This window comes from Mytilus californianus, unplaced genomic scaffold (assembly GCF_021869535.1).
Source record: "Mytilus californianus isolate M0D057914Y unplaced genomic scaffold, xbMytCali1.0.p SCAF_11, whole genome shotgun sequence".
Lineage (NCBI taxonomy): Eukaryota > Metazoa > Mollusca > Bivalvia > Mytilida > Mytilidae > Mytilus > Mytilus californianus.
Genome location: NW_026262593.1, coordinates 69304185 through 69325637, shown reverse-complemented (window position 1 = coordinate 69325637; position 21453 = coordinate 69304185). Strand labels below are relative to the sequence as shown.

The window sequence follows — 21453 nt, the reverse complement described above, 5'->3', positions numbered from 1 at the left end:
ACAACGTAACCGAGATACAGCGAACGAGATGGGAAATATACACACCGTAAGAAGAGGCCAAAACAACATCACCTTAAAAAAAAGATGAATGTTTTCTGAACGTCATCAGGATGTGGTTGACCGTTATGCAATATCTGTGTCACAGCCCTGTCAAGTTCTGCAGTTAAGTTCAGCCTAAGACTATATGTTCATAGTACACGGAAATCTTTACTGAATCTAAGGTGTTTATGTTAAATAACATAGTCAATAAATAACATGGTCAATCTTCTTTTAATGTGCTATTCATATTTAACCTAATAAGGAGCAGACCCATTTGATGGCAAGTGGAAGTGTTGCTTTAACCTGCAGTGAGTAATACAACGGGTGTCACTACCTGCCTTCCCTACTGGATCACACAAGTCATCCCCATTATTAAATGGGTTTGGAATGCTCAATCTTTAGTTTTCTGTTTATTGGTTGTTAACTGTTGGTCTTTCTTTTGTACCATGGTGTTGGGTTTTTTATTTGACCTACTAAGTATATTTTTTATGCTTTCTTCGTATTTTTCTCTCTTTAACAATGATATAGATAAGACACTTCAAGAAGCACTACAAGATAGTAAATGGAATTTTTAACGATCAGTGATAATTTAATAAGAAGGAGACGAAAGAAAGAAACGAATATGTTTTAGACTAAAATTGGGCCCGATTTTAGTTTTAATTTGTTTTTTTCTCAATCGACTTATGAATTTCGAATAGCGGTATACTACTGTGGCCTTTATTTAGTTATACATAATCAAGATGTATTAGGCTGTTCACGAACCAAATTAATCCATGTTTTAATTAGGATGGATTTCTTCACATTTCATTTGAATTATCACTAAGATCAGAGTTGTCATGTTTATTATTAATCCGTGTGAAGAATTTTGAATAATTCTTTTTTGTTATTAATTAATCATCTAAAAAATTTCCCAAAGTAGGCTAAGTTAATTAAGCTTACAACTAAATATTTTGTGAATTCTATTTCTCTAAGACAGAGCAGATTAAAGTTGCGTTTTTAAAAGTCGATAGCTCATCATACCAAGCAAATAAATCCTGCTTCCAAAACATTCCAATTGTTAATGTTTTGATAACAGTTTTAAGCAACTTTCGTAACCACAATCCCGTACTCTTTTCCTCAAATGTGACCTACCAAATAAGACTTATCGGGTCTGTACTTACAGAAGCAACACAACGGGATCTGCTTAACCTTCCAGAGCACCTGAGATCGCCTTGGTTTTTGTTGGTGTTCGTGTTGCTCAGTCTTTAGTTTACAATGTTGTGTTTTGTATACAGTTGTTTGTGTTTTGGTCGTTTTTCGGTTTTTGCCATGGCGTTGTCAGTTTGTTTTCGACTTACGAGTTTCAATGATCCTTTTGTTTCTTGTGTCTCTTTTCTGTCACTTACTTTTCTGTAAAATAATAGGAATATTTTTTTTTCCATTTCATTTTCTTTTCTTATTTGTCAAATTTAATTTCTTTGCAAATGATGTCGAACTGAAGGAAAGAAAATAATAGAATTTACATGAATGGTATGTAACATGGTAATAGTTGTCAAATTATAAAGACATAATCTAACTTCTATTTTCCAATTCGATATATATATATATATATATATATGATTGTAATAAGAACATACGGTTAATTTTCTCCTTGATAACATTTATGTACGTTTCGACAATAAAGTGTATCAATAAGTTGTAGGTATTCCTATGGGTACAAATTGTGCCCCTTTAATAACAGACTTGTTCTTGTACTGTTATGAAACACAGTTCATGACCAAACTCAGTAAAGATCACGTCTAAATTGCATTGAATTGATAAATTCATAAACACTTATTGTTATCTTGATGATATTTTTTGGTTAAATAATTAAGAATTTTCTTTAAATACTGCCGAAATTTACACAAAGGAACTTACTTTAAATAAATCAAATATAAACGATAATAACTGTCCTTTCCTAGAATTAGATATTTAAGTTTTACACGGGAAACTCTTTACTAAAATTTACGACAAAAGGGACGATTTTTCTTTCCTTATTGTTAATTTTCCTTTTTTTGATGCTGATGTTCCTTTGGAACCATCTTACGGTGTTTATATTTCACAACTCGTTCGCTATGCCCGTGTCTGTAGTGACGTTTTGGATTTAAATGAACGTAATCTATGTATAACTGGTAAATTATTAAGTTAGGGATTTCGTTACCACAAATTACTTAAAACTTTTACTAAATTCTTCCATAGATACAAAGATTTGGTTTGTAAGTTTGGCTGTACCTGTAGAAAACTTATTTCAAACGGGATAGCACATCGTAATTTTTACGGAAATGTTGTTTGCCAAGCCCGGAGATTTAGATACGACCCGGGTAAACTAATCGATCCTTTAAATAAACTTATTCTAAAAGGTTACAAATTCAACACTGTAATTAGATCTTTGAATATTGAATATTTTATAGATAATGATTTTGTTATCAGTAAATTCAAAACAAACTAATATTATTGTTATATACATATACATACTCACCTTCACGGTTCTACATTAAGCCATATTTAACTTGTATAGTTTGTTCATATGTTGTACTGTTACACCACTGTCCGAGGTTAGGGGAGGGTTTGGGCGCCCGCTAACATTTTTAACTCCGCCACATTCTGCATGTGCCTGTCCCAAGTCAGGAGCCTGTAATTCAGTGGTTGTATTGTGTTGCTGTATATCTTATTTGTATTTCGTTCATTGTTATTTAAATAAATCTCAGGCCGTTAGTTTTCTCGTTTGAATTGTTTTACGTTTGTCATTGCTCATTGTTGAAGGCTGTACGGCGACCTACAGTTGTTAAATTCTATATCATTTGGTCTCTGGTGGAGAGTTGTCTCATTGGCAATTATACCACATTTTCTTTTTTATATATATGTAAAAGATCAATGGCGTTACTGGTAAATAAATGTTAGTCTCAACTGTTTTTTTTTTAAATCTTAACATCATCTGAAAATTCTATAACTATAACCGTTAAGTCTTGTAAAGTTATTTTTCATATATTTTCTTATTGTTGATTCAGAACTATTCAAACTTTTGCTTGCAATGAAGCCACAACTGTAGTGTTGTCATGATTATCCCTTATTCAGGTAAAAACACGTACATTATTATGTACAAACCACAAAAAACGGACTTCAAAAAACAACTGCCTTATTTCAATTTTATCATGCATTTTTCCTGTGAAAAAAATCTTACTCGATCTCTTTCAAGTTTTTTGTGTTATGAATGAATTAAGTTGAATTAGCAGGAAACACATTGCAATGTCTCATACAAAAGAGGTACGATAGGATAATAGATATGAAAAAGAAAATGGAATGTTAATACTTTTAAAAGTGTGTTTACATTTTTAAAAGAAATTATTTTAGATAGGTATTTATGGATTTAAAGATGACTTATTTTTCTTGCAGATCCTGATCTCCAATATGGAGATGATTTTATATTTCGGTTTAGCATCTATTTCTGGAGTCCTTTTATGGCATTTCCCTTTCATCATAACATTGTTGTTTTGTATATATGCAGGGTATTGTTTAGTCTTGTATGTTTTCCAGTACCAGGGCAAAGAAGCTATAAATGGTAAATATATTTCGTTTCAACTGATAGAAGAAAAAACCCTCATAATTCTATTTTTCAATGTAAAAGTTGTTGGGTAAACCAGGTATATAGCTGTTTACTAATTCACGTCATCTGGTATCTGGCGGATTATTTTCACATCGACAATCACATTAAATCTACTAATTTTTATATTTGACCCATTGACAATATATGAGTCTCTGTCATTTGTTGAGGGACTTTCCGTTTTGGATTTTCCTCGGAGTTCGGTATTTTTGTTATTTTACTTTTTTCTAAAATATTGAACAGCATATTTAATTTTAATGACTATCTTTTATTTTATTGTGTAATCTGCTCGTAATTATCTCCGGTTTTACTTATCATGAGCTACACTTATGTATCAGCTTACCCTTCCAAAGAATCTGTGATCACCACAAATATATAGGTGTGTTTGTGTTGCACAGTCTTAACTGTTATATGGCTTTTCGTCGTTCTTTTTCTTCCCCTGCTAATTGTACCGACCATTTTTCTTCGTATTATGATTTTTTTTCTCTTTGTTATATTCTGTTTCTTATTTTGAACTATATGATTAGTTTTCTCATCATTGTATCGAAGAAAATGTTACGAATGTAATTGTGTGTAGTGATGAAGCTAGTTTTAAATTCACATATATTGGAATATGGTTTTGACTTTTCAATTAGTTGATTGGTAATACAAATGTAGGATCTCCTAACAGACAATAATCTTTTCAAAAGTATCTAAAGTGGTACACATTCTTGTCCGGAATTTTGTATTTAACAGTAAGTTTATAGTTATGAAAAATACTATAGAAAAAATTTGAAACTGCTACGACAGTTTCAAACATAATTGATTATCATTTATTGTTCACTTGACCCGGTAAGTGCGAGCCAAGAACGTCCATTTTGTGCTCATCCAGTAATGATTTGTCCAGACTTTGTACTACTGTGCTTTGATCTCATATCCAAAATAAAAATAAGGAGATGCCAGAGACAATCTGAAAACGAGGTACTTAATGAGAAGACACATGGTATTTCTGGATTTTCTTGATTGTCGAAAAAGTGAACCACAATAAAGACATTGCAGTTTTTCTATGCGAAATTCTTATTCTCTTAGCGGAAATTAACCTTTTTTTCAAATGTATGGTGTTTATATTTAACTGTTAGTTTACTTTTAAGGCAATCGTTTCCAAACTAAACACTGGGGTATCAAATTATTTGCGTGTAATCTTTGATGAATAGTTACAACAATCGACTGGATCGATGCACTTGCTGATTAACGTTAAGTCTCTGAGTATATCACCAGCTCAGTTTTTAGCGCCACTCTGCTGACATGAAATATCAATGAAACGGTCAATTTCTGTAAATTTATAGTCTATGTAATGCTGAATTATTTAGAACGCAGGTGCCACATGTGGAGCAGGATCTGCTTACCCTTCCGGAGCACCTGAGATCACCCCCAGTTTTTGGTGGGGTTCGTGTTGCTCGGTCTTTAGTTTTCTATGTTGTGTTTTGTGTACTATTTTTGTCTGTTGGTCTTTTTTTTTTTAGTCATGGCGCTGTCAGTTTTATTTTCGACTTATGGGTTTGAATGTCCCTTTGGTATCTTTCGCCTTTTTTTTTCTTCTTGCGTGCCAAATTTAAAGTATGATATCTTTGATAAGCTTTTAAACATACTTTTGTTAAACAGTGTGTCCTAACTTCATACTGGATTTGACAATTATTAGATATTTATATGTTTGTTATTATGAAACTGATTATATAAGCAAAACTGTCAATTCTAACAGTCCAATTGACTTTCTCTTTCTATTGCGATTATTTGAATTGTTAATGTTGGAAAATTTAATATTTAAAAGAAAATTTCTGAGGCTCAACATTTAAGTCACGTTCCGTTATAAAGATATGTCCTCTCACTCATTAGTTCAAAGCTTGGTGACCATCGATTTTGAAATAAAGGATACCACATATACGTTTAAGTCTGCCTCATATCTTGACTCATATCTACAAATTGACAACGAGGATTGGTTAAAACCAAACCTTACGACAAAAGATATGTGTTCAACTTTCCAATAGTGAAACATTCCAGCTGCATATAGTGTACATATCTCAAAGTTGATACGATATTCCAGACCCTGCTGTTCATATCATGATTCATTTGATAAAAGTTTACCTCTTACAAGGAAGCAATTGAACCAAAGGTCCAAAATGTTAAAGGATGCAGTCATCACAAGTTGGTTAAGCGTTATAGTATATTTGTGTTACGGATGACAATGGATGTGTTCCAATTGTCGTAACCACGACCCCGTCCTATTTTCTCCGATTGTGACATCACCGATGGAGGCAATCCGTCTAATTATATTCTTACAAGAGCAACACAAAAGGTTTTAATTGTGAAGCAGCATCTTCTAACCCTACCAGAGCACCTGAAATCAACCCCGTTTTTTACGGGATTCGTGTTGGTCAGCCTTTAGTTTTATATGTATTTTTCAAAACTTGATTGTCTTAAGGTCGTTTTCCGGTTTTTACGGCATTGTCAGTTTCTCTTCGACGAACGGAATTTAAATCTGCCTTTAGTATTTTTCCTATTTTCTGCCTCATTTAAAACTATAAACTGGAATATTGTAGTGAAAAGATTAATATTACTTGTATAGATGTGACTAAATGCTATATCTTTTTTTTTAAAGTAGATTCGGAGCACTCATCTCAAAGAAATAACTACTTCAAATTAGTAGCCTTGATTGTTGATGTATCATACATCGTTCTTTGAAAGTACATAGAAGAGCAAGTTATAGGATCGGACAATTTTGAGTCATATCTGAACACAATAAGAGCTAAATACAGCATCTTCCATATATATAAAATAACACCATGCTGTGAATGTAAGATAACGAAAATAAAAAAAGAAAAGCTTATTTCTGAAAAACAGTTTCAGATGTTATATAAATGTGATGAAAACAAATCTTTATCGGATCATCAAAAATATACCAGGGGTAAACTATCTCAAAATTGCATCTGCTGTTATTCTGCAGTACAGAATGTCAATGTGAGAGTTCTCGATATAACACTATCAAACCATTTGATTAAGAGGTGTGGAAAGCAGGCATTAGGACTTGAAGTGTGGATGAGAACAATAACCAAAATTAGAAATAAAATTTTTCATCATTCTGATATACAAGAAATGACGGATGACAAATTTAGCCGCAGATGGCAACAATTAGAAGGATCGATAATGGGTATAGCCAACCTAATATCAGAGGACTTTGCAAAGGACATAAATGGGAAAATAGAAAAACTCAAGCAATTAGTCGTAATTTCTGATCAAGTGTTGCAGCATGAGAGATTATGTCGAGATTATTGGAAAAGTAAATGTGCTGAATTCGAGGTACTATTCATATATTTAAGACATTTAGATTTATCAATTCAATTTGACATTAGGGAAAATTAAAAAGATACCTCACGGTTAGTCGAAAATATTGTCAGACACGTAATGAATAGAATTGTTAAGAATTGATTAGGACAAAAAAACATACCCAAATTACATCGTATTTCCTATTTTAAGATAGCCTTGAAATAGTCTTTTTGTGCCGAGGCGGCGTAAAGCAAGCATCAATCATCTATCTCACGAAGATATTAATAATACACAACAAAAAGGGCATATGAAGACTCTTGAAATATTCTGATATATTCTTTCCATACTCTAATTCACCGATAGCATTTCCGTATGCAGTGACATTAACCACGCGACCTCTCGATGGAACTTCGGAAACCGCACAGCGCAAGTGCGAGGGAAACCCGTTATTAAAGAATGTAAACAAACGTGCACTGTGAGGTTAGTGTTAACTGATTCTGAAAAAACAATTGAATACACCAAATCATTTAACAACTGTTATGGCAAAGTCTAATTAACAAATGGAAACGCATGGAAAATATTAAAAAAGACATAACATTGCTCTATCAACTCGCTTATTTTTCACGTGGACCATGATTGTGTTGATTGATCATCAAGGTCACGACCCTGTAAACTTCGGCAATTAATACAAAAGTTGATGAGCAGCTAAAGAGTTTTAAAAATATTTCTTGTCGATTATGCGTTATGGGTTCGTTATATATGTTACAAAAGGTGCATAGAGAACTTAGTTTAGTATACAAATGTATATGCACATATATGTAGCCTAGGTGGTCGAGTGGTCTAGGGCGCTGGACACTGTGCAGGCGGTGTTGACACGATGTCACAGAAGCAAGAGTTCGAATACCGCTGAGGGAAGAACAAAAATGTGCTCATCCAAATTTGAAGATCTAACATTGTTGGGCTAAATTTGAGACGAATTATGTATACATATATCCTAAATATGAACGTCTAAAGCCTGGTATTTCTTAATCATAAGAAATCAGATGGACAATGTATAATTTGCAGTTGTCACTACACATAGGCAGATATATATATATATATATATATATATATATATTGTTTTCTGTCTGGTAATAATTTAATAATAAGATCTGTTTTGTTACATCTTGTGATCCGTTTATTTGGCAATCGCCAATGGCAGTCAGCAGGGTTTAAGAACATCAGTTGTTCGACAATGCGTTTTGTTAAAATATACCTTTTCACTCATTTGGTCTTTTGGAAAATGTTGTTTGTGCTGTATTTAGACCCCTCTACCAAGAAATTCGTTTTGCATGCACACGTATAAAAATTGTGGTTTTTATCCAACTCAATCATAGGTTTGAACGTTGTTTTCAATTTAGACTTGTACATATATATATATGGAAAATGTTGTTTGTGCTGTATTTAGACCCCTCTATCAAGAAATTTCTTTTGCATGCACACGTATAGAAATTGCGGTTTTTATCCAACGCAATCATAGGTTTGAACGTTGTTTTCAATTTAGGCTTGTTTATATTTTTTCGTCTGGGCTTGTATTATATTTGCCTTCGGGTTTATATGATCCGTTCATCCTATTTTGACTCTTTCAAAATTCAAGAGTCTATCCTAAAATGAGGTAAATTATATGGCCTTCCAAATACCGTTTCGATTCCTAACATCACTGAAGAGACATTAATTGTCGAAATCCGGATATGGTGTACTAATTTTTGCACCTTTTGTTTGCGGTATACCATCTTTTCCGCAAGTTTATTGTTTTCTGTTTGGTATTAAATTTATAAATTTTTAAAGATCTATTTTGTAACATCTTGTGATCCGTTTATTTGGCAATCGCCAATGGCAGTCAGCAGGGTTTAAGAACATCTGTTGTTCGACCTGTTAGTCAAATGCGTTTTATTAAAATATACTTTTTCACTTTTTTGGTCTTTTGGAAAATGTTGTTTGTGCTGTATTTAGACCCCTCTATCAAGAAATGTGTTTTGCATGCACACGTATAGAAATTGCGGTTTTTATCAAACGCAATCATAGGTTTGAACGTTGTTTTCAATTTAGACTTGTTTATATTTTTTCGTTTGGGCTTGTATTATATTTGCCTTCGGGTTTATATGATCCGTTCATCCTATTTTGACTCTTTCAAAATTCAAGAGTCTATCCTAAAATGAGGTAAATTATATGGCCTTCCAAATACCGTTTCGATTCCTAACATCACTGAAGAGACATTAATTGTCGAAATCCGGATATGGTGTACTAATTTTTGCACCTTTTGTTTGCGGTATACCATCTTTTCCGCAAGTTTATTGTTTTCTGTTTGGTATTAAATTTATAAATTTTTAAACATCTATTTTGTAACATCTTGTGATCCGTTTATTTGGCAATCGCCAATGGCAGTCAGCAGGGTTTAAGAACATCTGTTGTTCGACCTGTTAGTCAAATGCGTTTTATTAAAATATACTTTTTCACTTTTTTGGTCTTTTGGAAAATGTTGTTTGTGCTGTATTTAGACCCCTCTATCAAGAAATTTCTTTTGCATGCACACGTATAGAAATTGCGGTTTTTATCCAACGCAATCATAGGTTTGAACGTTGTTTTTTAATTTAGACTTGTTTATATTTTTTCGTTTGGGCTTGTATTATATTTGACTTCGGGTTTATATGATCCGTTCATCCTATTTTGACTCTTTCAAAATTCAAGAGTCTATCCTAAAATAAGGTAAATTATATGGCCTTCCAAATACCGTTTCGATTCCTAACATCACTGAAGAGACATTAATTGTCGAAATCCGGATATGGTGTACTAATTTTTGCACCTTTTGTTTGCGGTATACCATCGTTTCCGCAAGTTTATTGTTTTCTGTTTGGTATTAAATTTATAAATTTTTAAAGATCTATTTTGTAACATCTTGTGATCCGTTTATTTGGCAATCGCCAATGGCAGTCAGCAGGGTTTAAGAACATCTGTTGTTCGACCTGTTAGTCAAATGCGTTTTGTTAAAATATACTTTTTCACTTTTTTGCTCTTTTGGAAAATGTTGTTTGTGCTGTATTTAGACCCCTCTATCAAGAAATGTGTTTTGCATGCACACGTATAGAAATTGCGGTTTTTATCCAACGCAATCATAGGTTTGAACGTTGTTTTCAATTTAGACTTGTTTATATTTTTTCGTTTGGGCTTGTATTATATTTGCCTTCGGGTTTATATGATCCGTTCATCCTATTTTGACTCTTTCAAAATTCAAGAGTCTATCCTAAAATGAGGTAAATTATATGGCCTTCCAAATACCGTTTCGATTCCTAACATCACTGAAGAGACATTAATTGTCGAAATCCGGATATGGTGTACTAATTTTTGCACCTTTTGTTTGCGGTATACCATCTTTTCCGCAAGTTTATTGTTTTCTGTTTGGTATTAAATTTATAAATTTTTAAAGATCTATTTTGTATCATCTTGTGATCCTTTTATTTGGCAATCGCCAATGGCAGTCAGCAGGGTTTAAGAACATCTGTTGTTCGACCTGTTAGTCAAATGCGTTTTGTTAAAATATACTTTTTCACTTTTTGGTCTTTTGGAAAATGTTGTTTGTGCTGTATTTAGACCCCTCTATCAAGAAATTTGTTTTGCATGCACACGTATAGAAATTGCGGTTTTATCCAACGCAATCATAGGTTTGAACGTTGTTTTCAATTTAGACTTGTTTATATTTTTTCGTTTGGGCTTGTATTATATTTGCCTTCGGGTTTATATGATCCGTTCATCCTATTTTGACTCTTTCAAAATTCAAGAGTCTATCCTAAAATGAGGTAAATTATATGGCCTTCCAAATACCGTTTCGATTCCTAACATCACTGAAGAGACATTAATTGTCGAAATCCGGATATGGTGTACTAATTTTTGCACCTTTTGTTTGCGGTATACCATCTTTTCCGCAAGTTTATTGTTTTCTGTTTGGTATTAAATTTATAAATTTTTAAAGATCTATTTTGTAACATCTTGTGATCCGTTTATTTGGCAATCGCCAATGGCAGTCAGCAGGGTTTAAGAACATCTGTTGTTCGACCTGTTAGTCAAATGCGTTTTGTTAAAATATACTTTTTCACTTTTTTGGTCTTTTGGAAAATGTTGTTTGTGCTGTATTTAGACCCCTCTATCAAGAAATTTGTTTTGCATGCACGCGTATAGAAATTGCGGTTTTTATCCAACGCAATCATAGGTTTGAACGTTGTTTTCAATTTAGACTTGTTTATATTTTTTCGTTTGGGCTTGTATTATATTTGCCTTCGGGTTTATATGATCCGTTCATCCTATGTTGACTCTTTCAAAATTCAAGAGTCTATCCTAAAATGAGGTAAATTATATGGCCTTCCAAATACCGTTTCGATTCCTAACATCACTGAAGAGACATTAATTGTCGAAATCCGGATATGGTGTACTAATTTTTGCACCTTTTGTTTGCGGTATACCATCTTTTCCGCAAGTTTATTGTTTTCTGTTTGGTATTAAATTTATAAATTTTTAAAGATCTATTTTGTAACATCTTGTGATCCGTTTATTTGGCAATCGCCAATGGCAGTCAGCAGGGTTTAAGAACATCTGTTGTTCGACCTGTTAGTCAAATGCGTTTTGTTAAAATATACTTTTTCACTTTTTTGGTCTTTTGGAAAATGTTGTTTGTGCTGTATTTAGACCCCTCTATCAAGAAATGTGTTTTGCATGCACACGTATAGAAATTGCGGTTTTTATACAACGCAATCATAGGTTTGAACGTTGTTTTCAATTTAGACTTGTTTATATTTTTTCGTTTGGGCTTGTATTATATTTGCCTTCGGGTTTATATGATCCGTTCATCCTATTTTGACTCTTTCAAAATTCAAGAGTCTATCCTAAAATGAGGTAAATTATATGGCCTTCCAAATACCGTTTCGATTCCTAACATCACTGAAGAGACATTAATTGTCGAAATCCGGATATGGTGTACTAATTTTTGCACCTTTTGTTTGCGGTATACCATCTTTTCCGCAAGTTTATTGTTTTCTGTTTGGTATTAAATTTATAAATTTTTAAAGATCTATTTTGTAACATCTTGTGATCCGTTTATTTGGCAATCGCCAATGGCAGTCAGCAGGGTTTAAGAACATCTGTTGTTCGACCTGTTAGTCAAATGCGTTTTGTTAAAATATACTTTTTCACTTTTTTGGTCTTTTGGAAAATGTTGTTTGTGCTGTATTTAGACCCCTCTATCAAGAAATTTGTTTTGCATGCACGCGTATAGAAATTGCGGTTTTTATCCAACGCAATCATAGGTTTGAACGTTGTTTTCAATTTAGACTTGTTTATATTTTTTCGTTTGGGCTTGTATTATATTTGCCTTCGGGTTTATATGATCCGTTCATCCTATGTTGACTCTTTCAAAATTCAAGAGTCTATCCTAAAATGAGGTAAATTATATGGCCTTCCAAATACCGTTTCGATTCCTAACATCACTGAAGAGACATTAATTGTCGAAATCCGGATATGGTGTACTAATTTTTGCACCTTTTGTTTGCGGTATACCATCTTTTCCGCAAGTTTATTGTTTTCTGTTTGGTATTAAATTTATAAATTTTTAAAGATCTATTTTGTAACATCTTGTGATCCGTTTATTTGGCAATCGCCAATGGCAGTCAGCAGGGTTTAAGAACATCTGTTGTTCGACCTGTTAGTCAAATGCGTTTTGTTAAAATATACTTTTTCACTTTTTTGGTCTTTTGGAAAATGTTGTTTGTGCTGTATTTAGACCCCTCTATCAAGAAATGTGTTTTGCATGCACACGTATAGAAATTGCGGTTTTTATACAACGCAATCATAGGTTTGAACGTTGTTTTCAATTTAGACTTGTTTATATTTTTTCGTTTGGGCTTGTATTATATTTGCCTTCGGGTTTATATGATCCGTTCATCCTATTTTGACTCTTTCAAAATTCAAGAGTCTATCCTAAATTGAGGTAAATTATATGGCCTTCCAAATACCGTTTCGATTCCTAACATCACTGAAGAGACATTAATTGTCGAAATCCGGATATGGTGTACTAATTTTTGCACCTTTTGTTTGCGGTATACCATCTTTTCCGCAAGTTTATTGTTTTCTGTTTGGTATTAAATTTATAAATTTTTAAAGATCTATTTTGTAACATCTTGTGATCCGTTTATTTGGCAATCGCCAATTGCAGTCAGCAGGGTTTAAGAACATCTGTTGTTCGACCTGGTAGTCAAATGCGTTTTGTTAAAATATACTTTTTCACTTTTTTGGTCTTTTGGAAAATGTTGTTTGTGCTGTATTTAGACCCCTCTATCAAGAAATGTGTTTTGCATGAACACGTATAGAAATTGCGGTTTTTATCCAACGCAATCATAGGTTTGAACGTTGTTTTCAATTTAGACTTGTTTATATTTTTTCGTTTGGGCTTGTATTATATTTGCCTTCGGGTTTATATGATCCGTTCATCCTATTTTGACTCCTCAAAATTTAAGAGTCTATCCTAAATTGAGGTAAATTGTATGGCTTTCCAAATACCGTTTCGATTCCTAACATCACTGAAGAGACATTAATTGTCGAAATCCGGATATGGTGTACAAAAACCTTTGCACCTTTTGTTTGCGGTATATCATCTTTTCCGCAAGTTTATTGTTTTCTGTTTAGTATTAAATTTATATTTGAGATCCATTTATTACATCGGTGATCCGTTTATTTGGCAATCGCCAATGGCAGTCAGCAGGGTTTAAGAACATTTGTTGTTCGACCTGTTAGTCAAATGCGTTTTGTTAAAATATACTTTTTCACTTTTTTGGTCTTTTGGAAAATATTGTTTGTGCTGTATTTATACCCCTCTAACAAGAAATTTGTTTTGCATGCACACGTATAAAAATTGCGGTTTTTATCCAACGCAATCATAGGTTTGAACGTTGTTTTCAATTTAGACTTGTTTATATTTTTTCGTTTGCGCTTGTATTATATTTGCCTTCGGGTTTATATGATCCGTTCATCCTATTTTGACTCCTCAAAATTCAAGAGTCTATCCTAAATTGAGGTAAATTGTATGGCTTTCCAAATACCGTTTCGATTCCTAACATCACTGAAGAGACATTAATTGTCGAAATCCGGATATGGTGTACAAAAACCTTTGCACCTTTTGTTTGCGGTATATCATCTTTTCCGCAAGTTTATTGTTTTCTGTTTAGTATTAAATTTATATTTGAGATCCATTTATTACATCGGTGATCCGTTTATTTGGCAATCGCCAATGGCAGTCAGCAGGGTTTAAGAACATTTGTTGTTCGACCTGTTAGTCAAATGCGTTTTGTTAAGATATACTTTTTCACTTTTTTTGGTCTTTTGGAAAATGTTGTTTGTGCTGTATTTATACCCCTCTAACAAGAAATTTCTTTTGCATGCACACGTATAAAAATTGCGGTTTTTATCCAACGCAATCATAGGTTTGAACGTTGTTTTCAATTTAGACTTGTTTATATTTTTTCGTTTGGGCTTGTATTATATTTGCCTTCGGGTTTATATGATCCGTTCATCCTATTTTGACTCCTCAAAATTCAAGAGTCTATCCTAAATTGAGGTTAATTGTATGGCTTTCCAAATACCGTTTCGATTCCTAACATCACTGAAGAGACATTAATTGTCGAAATCCGGATATGGTGTACAAAAACCTTTGCACCTTTTGTTTGCGGTATATCATCTTTTCCGCAAGTTTATTGTTTTCTGTTTAGTATTAAATTTATCTTTGAGATCCATTTATTACATCGGTGATCCGTTTATTTGGCAATCGCCAATGGCAGTCAGCAGGGTTTAAGAACATTTGTTGTTCGACCTGTTAGTCAAATGCGTTTTGTTAAAATATACTTTTTCACTTTTTTGGTCTTTTGGAAAATGTTGTTTGTGCTGTATTTATACCCCTCTAACAAGAAATTTGTTTTGCATGCACACGTATAAAAATTGCGGTTTTTATCCAACGCAATCATAGGTTTGAACGTTGTTTTCAATTTAGACTTGTTTATATTTTTTCGTTTGGGCTTGTATTATATTTGCCTTCGGGTTTATATGATCCGTTCATCCTATTTTGACTCCTCAAAATTCAAGAGTCTATCCTAAATTGAGGTAAAATTGTATGGCTTTCCAAATACCGTTTCGATTCCTAACATCACTGAAGAGACATTAATTGTCGAAATCCGGATGTGGTGTACAAAAACCTTTGCACCTTTTGTTTGCGGTATATCATCTTTTCCGCAAGTTTATTGTTTTCTGTTTAGTATTAAATTTATATTTGAGATCCATTTATTACATCGGTGATCCGTTTATTTGGCAATCGCCAATGGCAGTCAGCAGGGTTTAAGAACATTTGTTGTTCGACCTGTTAGTCACATGCGTTTTGTTAAAATATACTTTTTCACTTTTTTGGTCTTTTGGAAAATGTTGTTTGTGCTGTATTTATACCCCTCTAACAAGAAATTTGTTTTGCATGCACACGTATAAAAATTGCGGTTTTTATCCAACGCAATCATAGGTTTGAACGTTGTTTTCAATTTAGACTTGTTTATATTTTTTCGTTTGGGCTTGTATTATATTTGCCTTCGGGTTTATATGATCCGTTCATCCTATTTTGACTCCTCAAAATTCAAGAGTCTATCCTAAATTGAGGAAAATTGTATGGCTTTCCAAATACCGTTTCGATTCCTAACATCACTGAAGAGACATTAATTGTCGAAATCCGGATATGGTGTACAAAAACCTTGCACCTTTTGTTTGCGGTATATCATCTTTTCCGCAAGTTTATTGTTTTCTGTTTAGTATTAAATTTATATTTGAGATCCATTTATTACATCGGTGATCCGTTTATTTGGCAATCGCCAATGGCAGTCAGCAGGGTTTAAGAACATTTGTTGTTCGACCTGTTAGTCAAATGCGTTTTGTTAAAATATACTTTTTCACTTTTTTGGTCTTTTGGAAAATGTTGTTTGTGCTGTATTTATACCCCTCTAACAAGAAATTTGTTTTGCATGCACACGTATAAAAATTGCGGCTTTTATCCAACGCAATCATAGGTTTGAACGTTGTTTTCAATTTAGACTTGTTTATATTTTTTCGTTTGGGCTTGTATTATATTTGCCTTCGGGTTTATATGATCCGTTCATCCTATTTTGACTCCTCAAAATTCAAGAGTCTATCCTAAATTGAGGTAAAATTGTATGGCTTTCCAAATACCGTTTCGATTCCTAACATCACTGAAGAGACATTAATTGTCGAAATCCGGATATGGTGTACAAAAACCTTTGCACCTTTTGTTTGCGGTATATCATCTTTTCCGCAAGTTTATTGTTTTCTGTTTAGTATTAAATTTATATTTGAGATCCATTTATTACATCGGTGATCCGTTTATTTGGCAATCGCCAATGGCAGTCAGCAGGGTTTAAGAACATTTGTTGTTCGACCTGTTAGTCACATGCGTTTTTTTAAAATATACTTTTTCATTTTTTTGGTCTTTTGGAAAATGTTGTTTGTGCTGTATTTAGACCCCTCTATCAAGAAATGTGTTTTGCATGCACACGTATAGAAATTGCAGTTTTTATCCAACGCAATCATAGGTTTGAACGTTGTTTTCAATTTAGACTTGTTTATATTTTTTCGTTTGGGCTTGTATTATATTTGCCTTCGGGTTTATATGATCCGTTCATCCTATTTTGACTCTTTCAAAATTCAAAAGTCTATCCTAAAATGAGGTTAATTATATGGCCTTTTAAATACCGTTTCGATTCCTAACATCACTGAAGAGACATTAATTGTCGAAATCCGGATATGGTGTACTAAATTTTGCACCTTTTGTTTGCGGTATACCATCTTTTCCGCAAGTTTATTGTTTTCTGTTTGGTATTAAGTTTATAAATTTTTAAAGATCTATTTTGTAACATCTTGTGATCCGTTTATTTGGCAATCGCCAATGGCAGTCAGCAGGGTTTAAGAACATCTGTTGTTCGACCTGTTAGTCAAATGCGTTTTGTTAAAATATACTTTTTCACTTTTTTGGTCTTTTGGAAAATGTTGTTTGTGCTGTATTTATACCCCTCTAACAAGAAATTTGTTTTGCATGCACACGTATGAAAATTGCGGTTTTTATCTAACGCAATCATAGGTTTGAACGTTGTTTTCAATTTAGACTTGTTTATATTTTTTCGTTTGGGCTTGTATTATAATTACCTTCGGGTTTATATGATCCGTTCATCCTATTTTGACTCCTCAAAATTCAAGAGTCTATCCTAAATTGAGGTAAATTGTATGGCTTTCCAAATACCGTTTCGATTCCTAACATCACTGAAGAGACATTAATTGTCGAAATCCGGATATGGTGTACAAAAACCTTTGCACCTTTTGTTTGCGGTATATCATCTTTTCCGCAAGTTTATTGTTTTCTGTTTAGTATTAAATTTATATTTGAGATCCATTTATTACATCGGTGATCCGTTTATTTGGCAATCGCCAATGGCAGTCAGCAGGGTTTAAGAACATTTGTTGTTCGACCTGTTAGTCAAATGCGTTTTGTTAAAATATACTTTTTCACTTTTTTGGTCTTTTGGAAAATGTTGTTTGTGCTGTATTTATACCCCTCTAACAAGAAATTTGTTTTGCATGCACACGTATAAAAATTGCGGTTTTTATCCAACGCAATCATAGGTTTGAATGTTGTTTTCAATTTAGACTTGTTTATATTTTTTCGTTTGGGCTTGTATTATATTTGCCTTCGGGTTTATATGATCCGTTCATCCTATTTTGACTCCTCAAAATTCAAGAGTCTATCCTAAATTGAGGTAAATTGTATGGCTTTCCAAATACCGTTTCGATTCCTAACATCACTGAAGAGACATTAATTGTCGAAATCCGGATATGGTGTACAAAAACCTTTGCACCTTTTGTTTGCGGTATATCATCTTTTCCGCAAGTTTATTGTTTTCTGTTTAGTATTAAATTTATATTTGAGATCCATTTATTACATCGGTGATCCGTTTATTTGGCAATCGCCAATGGCAGTCAGCAGGGTTTAAGAACATTTGTTGTTCGACCTGTTAGTCAAATGCGTTTTGTTAAAATATACTTTTTCACTTTTTTTGGTCTTTTGGAAAATGTTGTTTGTGCTGTATTTATACCCCTCTAACAAGAAATTTGTTTTGCATGCACACGTATAAAAATTGCGGTTTTTATCCAACGCAATCATAGGTTTGAACGTTGTTTTCAATTTAGACTTGTTTATATTTTTTCGTTTGGGCTTGTATTATATTTGCCTTCGGGTTTATATGATCCGTTCATCCTATTTTGACTCCTCAAAATTCAAGAGTCTATCCTAAATTGAGGTTAATTGTATGGCTTTCCAAATACCGTTGTGATTCCTAACATCACTGAAGAGACATTAATTGTCGAAATCCGGATATGGTGTACAAAAACCTTTGCACCTTTTGTTTGCGGTATATCATCTTTTCCGCAAGTTAATTGTTTTCTGTTTAGTATTAAATTTATCTTTGAGATCCATTTATTACATCGGTGATCCGTTTATTTGGCAATCGCCAATGGCAGTCAGCAGGGTTTAAGAACATTTGTTGTTCGACCTGTTAGTCAAATGCGTTTTGTTAAAATATACTTTTTCACTTTTTTGGTCTTTTGGAAAATGTTGTTTGTGCTGTATTTATACCCCTCTAACAAGAAATTTGTTTTGCATGCACACGTATAAAAATTGCGGTTTTTATCCAACGCAATCATAGGTTTGAATGTTGTTTTCAATTTAGACTTGTGAAATATTTTTTCGTTTGGGCTTGTATTATATTTGCCTTCGGGTTTATATGATCCGTTCATCCTATTTTGACTCCTCAAAATTCAAGAGTCTATCCTAAATTGAGGTAAAATTGTATGGCTTTCCAAATACCGTTTCGATTCCTAACATCACTGAAGAGACATTAATTGTCGAAATCCGGATATGGTGTACAAAAACCTTTGCACCTTTTGTTTGCGGTATATCATCTTTTCCGCAAGTTTATTGTTTTCTGTTTAGTATTAAATTTATATTTGAGATCCATTTATTACATCGGTGATCCGTTTATTTGGCAATCGCCAATGGCAGTCAGCAGGGTTTAAGAACATTTGTTGTTCGACCTGTTAGTCACATGCGTTTTTTTAAAATATACTTTTTCATTTTTTTGGTCTTTTGGAAAATGTTGTTTGTGCTGTATTTAGACCCCTCTATCAAGAAATGTGTTTTGCATGCACACGTATAGAAATTGCAGTTTTTATCCAACGCAATCATAGGTTTGAACGTTGTTTTCAATTTAGACTTGTTTATATTTTTTCGTTTGGGCTTGTATTATATTTGCCTTCGGGTTTATATGATCCGTTCATCCTATTTTGACTCTTTCAAAATTCAAAAGTCTATCCTAAAATGAGGTTAATTATATGGCCTTTTAAATACCGTTTCGATTCCTAACATCACTGAAGAGACATTAATTGTCGAAATCCGGATATGGTGTACTAAATTTTGCACCTTTTGTTTGCGGTATACCATCTTTTCCGCAAGTTTATTGTTTTCTGTTTGGTATTAAGTTTATAAATTTTTAAAGATCTATTTTGTAACATCTTGTGATCCGTTTATTTGGCAATCGCCAATGGCAGTCAGCAGGGTTTAAGAACATCTGTTGTTCGACCTGTTAGTCAAATGCGTTTTGTTAAAATATACTTTTTCACTTTTTTGGTCTTTTGGAAAATGTTGTTTGTGCTGTATTTATACCCCTCTAACAAGAAATTTGTTTTGCATGCACACGTATGAAAATTGCGGTTTTTATCTAACGCAATCATAGGTTTGAACGTTGTTTTCAATTTAGACTTGTTTATATTTTTTCGTTTGGGCTTGTATTATAATTACCTTCGGGTTTATATGATCCGTTCATCCTATTTTGACTCCTCAAAATTCAAGAGTCTATCCTAAATTGAGGTAAATTGTATGGCTTTCCAAATACCGTTTCGATTCCTAACATCACTGAAGAGACATTAATTGTCGAAATCCGGATATGGTGTACAAAAACCTTTGCACCTTTTGTTTGCGGTATATCATCTTTTCCGCAAGTTTATTGTTTTCTGTTTAGTATTAAATTTATATTTGAGATCCATTTATTACATCGGTGATCCGTTTATTTGGCAATCGCCAATGGCTGTCAGCAGGGTTTAAGAACATTTGTTGTTCGACCTGTTAGTCAAATGCGTTTTGTTAAAATATACTTTTTCACTTTTTTTGGTCTTTTGGAAAATGTTGTTTGTGGTGTATTTATACCCCTCTAACAAGAAATTTGTTTTGCATGCACACGTATAAAAATTGCGGTTTTTATCCAACGCAATCATAGGTTTGAACGTTGTTTTCAATTTAGACTTGTTTATATTTTTTCGTTTGGGCTTGTATTATATTTGCCTTCGGGTTTATATGATCCGTTCATCCTATTTTGACTCCTCAAAATTCAAGAGTCTATCCTAAATTGAGGTTAATTGTATGGCTTTCCAAATACCGTTGTGATTCCTAACATCACTGAAGAGACATTAATTGTCGAAATCCGGATATGGTGTACAAAAACCTTTGCACCTTTTGTTTGCGGTATATCATCTTTTCCGCAAGTTAATTGTTTTCTGTTTAGTATTAAATTTATCTTTGAGATCCATTTATTACATCGGTGATCCGTTTATTTGGCAATCGCCAATGGCAGTCAGCAGGGTTTAAGAACATTTGTTGTTCGACCTGTTAGTCAAATGCGTTTTGTTAAAATATACTTTTTCACTTTTTTGGTCTTTTGGAAAATGTTGTTTGTGCTGTATTTATACCCCTCTAACAAGAAATTTGTTTTGCATGCACACGTATAAAAATTGCGGTTTTTATCCAACGCAATCATAGGTTTGAATGTTGTTTTCAATTTAGACTTGTGAAATATTTTTTCGTTTGGGCTTGTATTATATTTGCCTTCGGGTTTATATGATCCGTTCATCCTATTTTGACTCCTCAAAATTCAAGAGTCTATCCTAAATTGAGGTAAATTGTATGGCTTTCCAAATACCGTTTCGATTCCTAACATCACTGAAGAGACATTAATTGTCGAAATCCGGATATGGTGTACAAAAACCTTTGCACCTTTTGTTTGCGGTATATCATCTTTTCCGCAAGTTTATTGTTTTCTGTTTAGTATTAAATTTATATTTGAGATCCATTTATTACATCGGTGATCCGTTTATTTGGCAATCGCCAATGGCAGTCAGCAGGGTTTAAGAACATTTGTTGTTCGACCTGTTAGTCAAATGCGTTTTGTTAAAATATACTTTTTCACTTTTTTTGGTCTTTTGGAAAATGTTGTTTGTGCTGTATTTATACCCCTCTAACAAGAAATTTGTTTTGCATGCACACGTAT

At 33.1% G+C, this 21453-nt stretch overlaps 1 protein-coding gene across 2 annotated transcripts in view; it reads left to right on the top strand.

Annotated features, from left to right (window-relative positions):
- Positions 1 to 3454: 3454 nt before the first annotated feature.
- The window catches only part of LOC127720597 (uncharacterized), a 41221-nt gene continuing 23222 nt past the window's right edge, over positions 3455 to 21453 (top strand). Inside the window, exons 1-2 of one of the 2 annotated variants that reach the window (XM_052227265.1) lie at positions 3455 to 3616; positions 6297 to 6991. The gene's annotated coding sequence lies outside the window, so the exon portion shown is untranslated. Of the gene's footprint in view, positions 3617 to 6293; positions 6992 to 21453 lie in introns of both variants that reach the window. The other variant, XM_052227266.1, reaches the window with a different exon arrangement.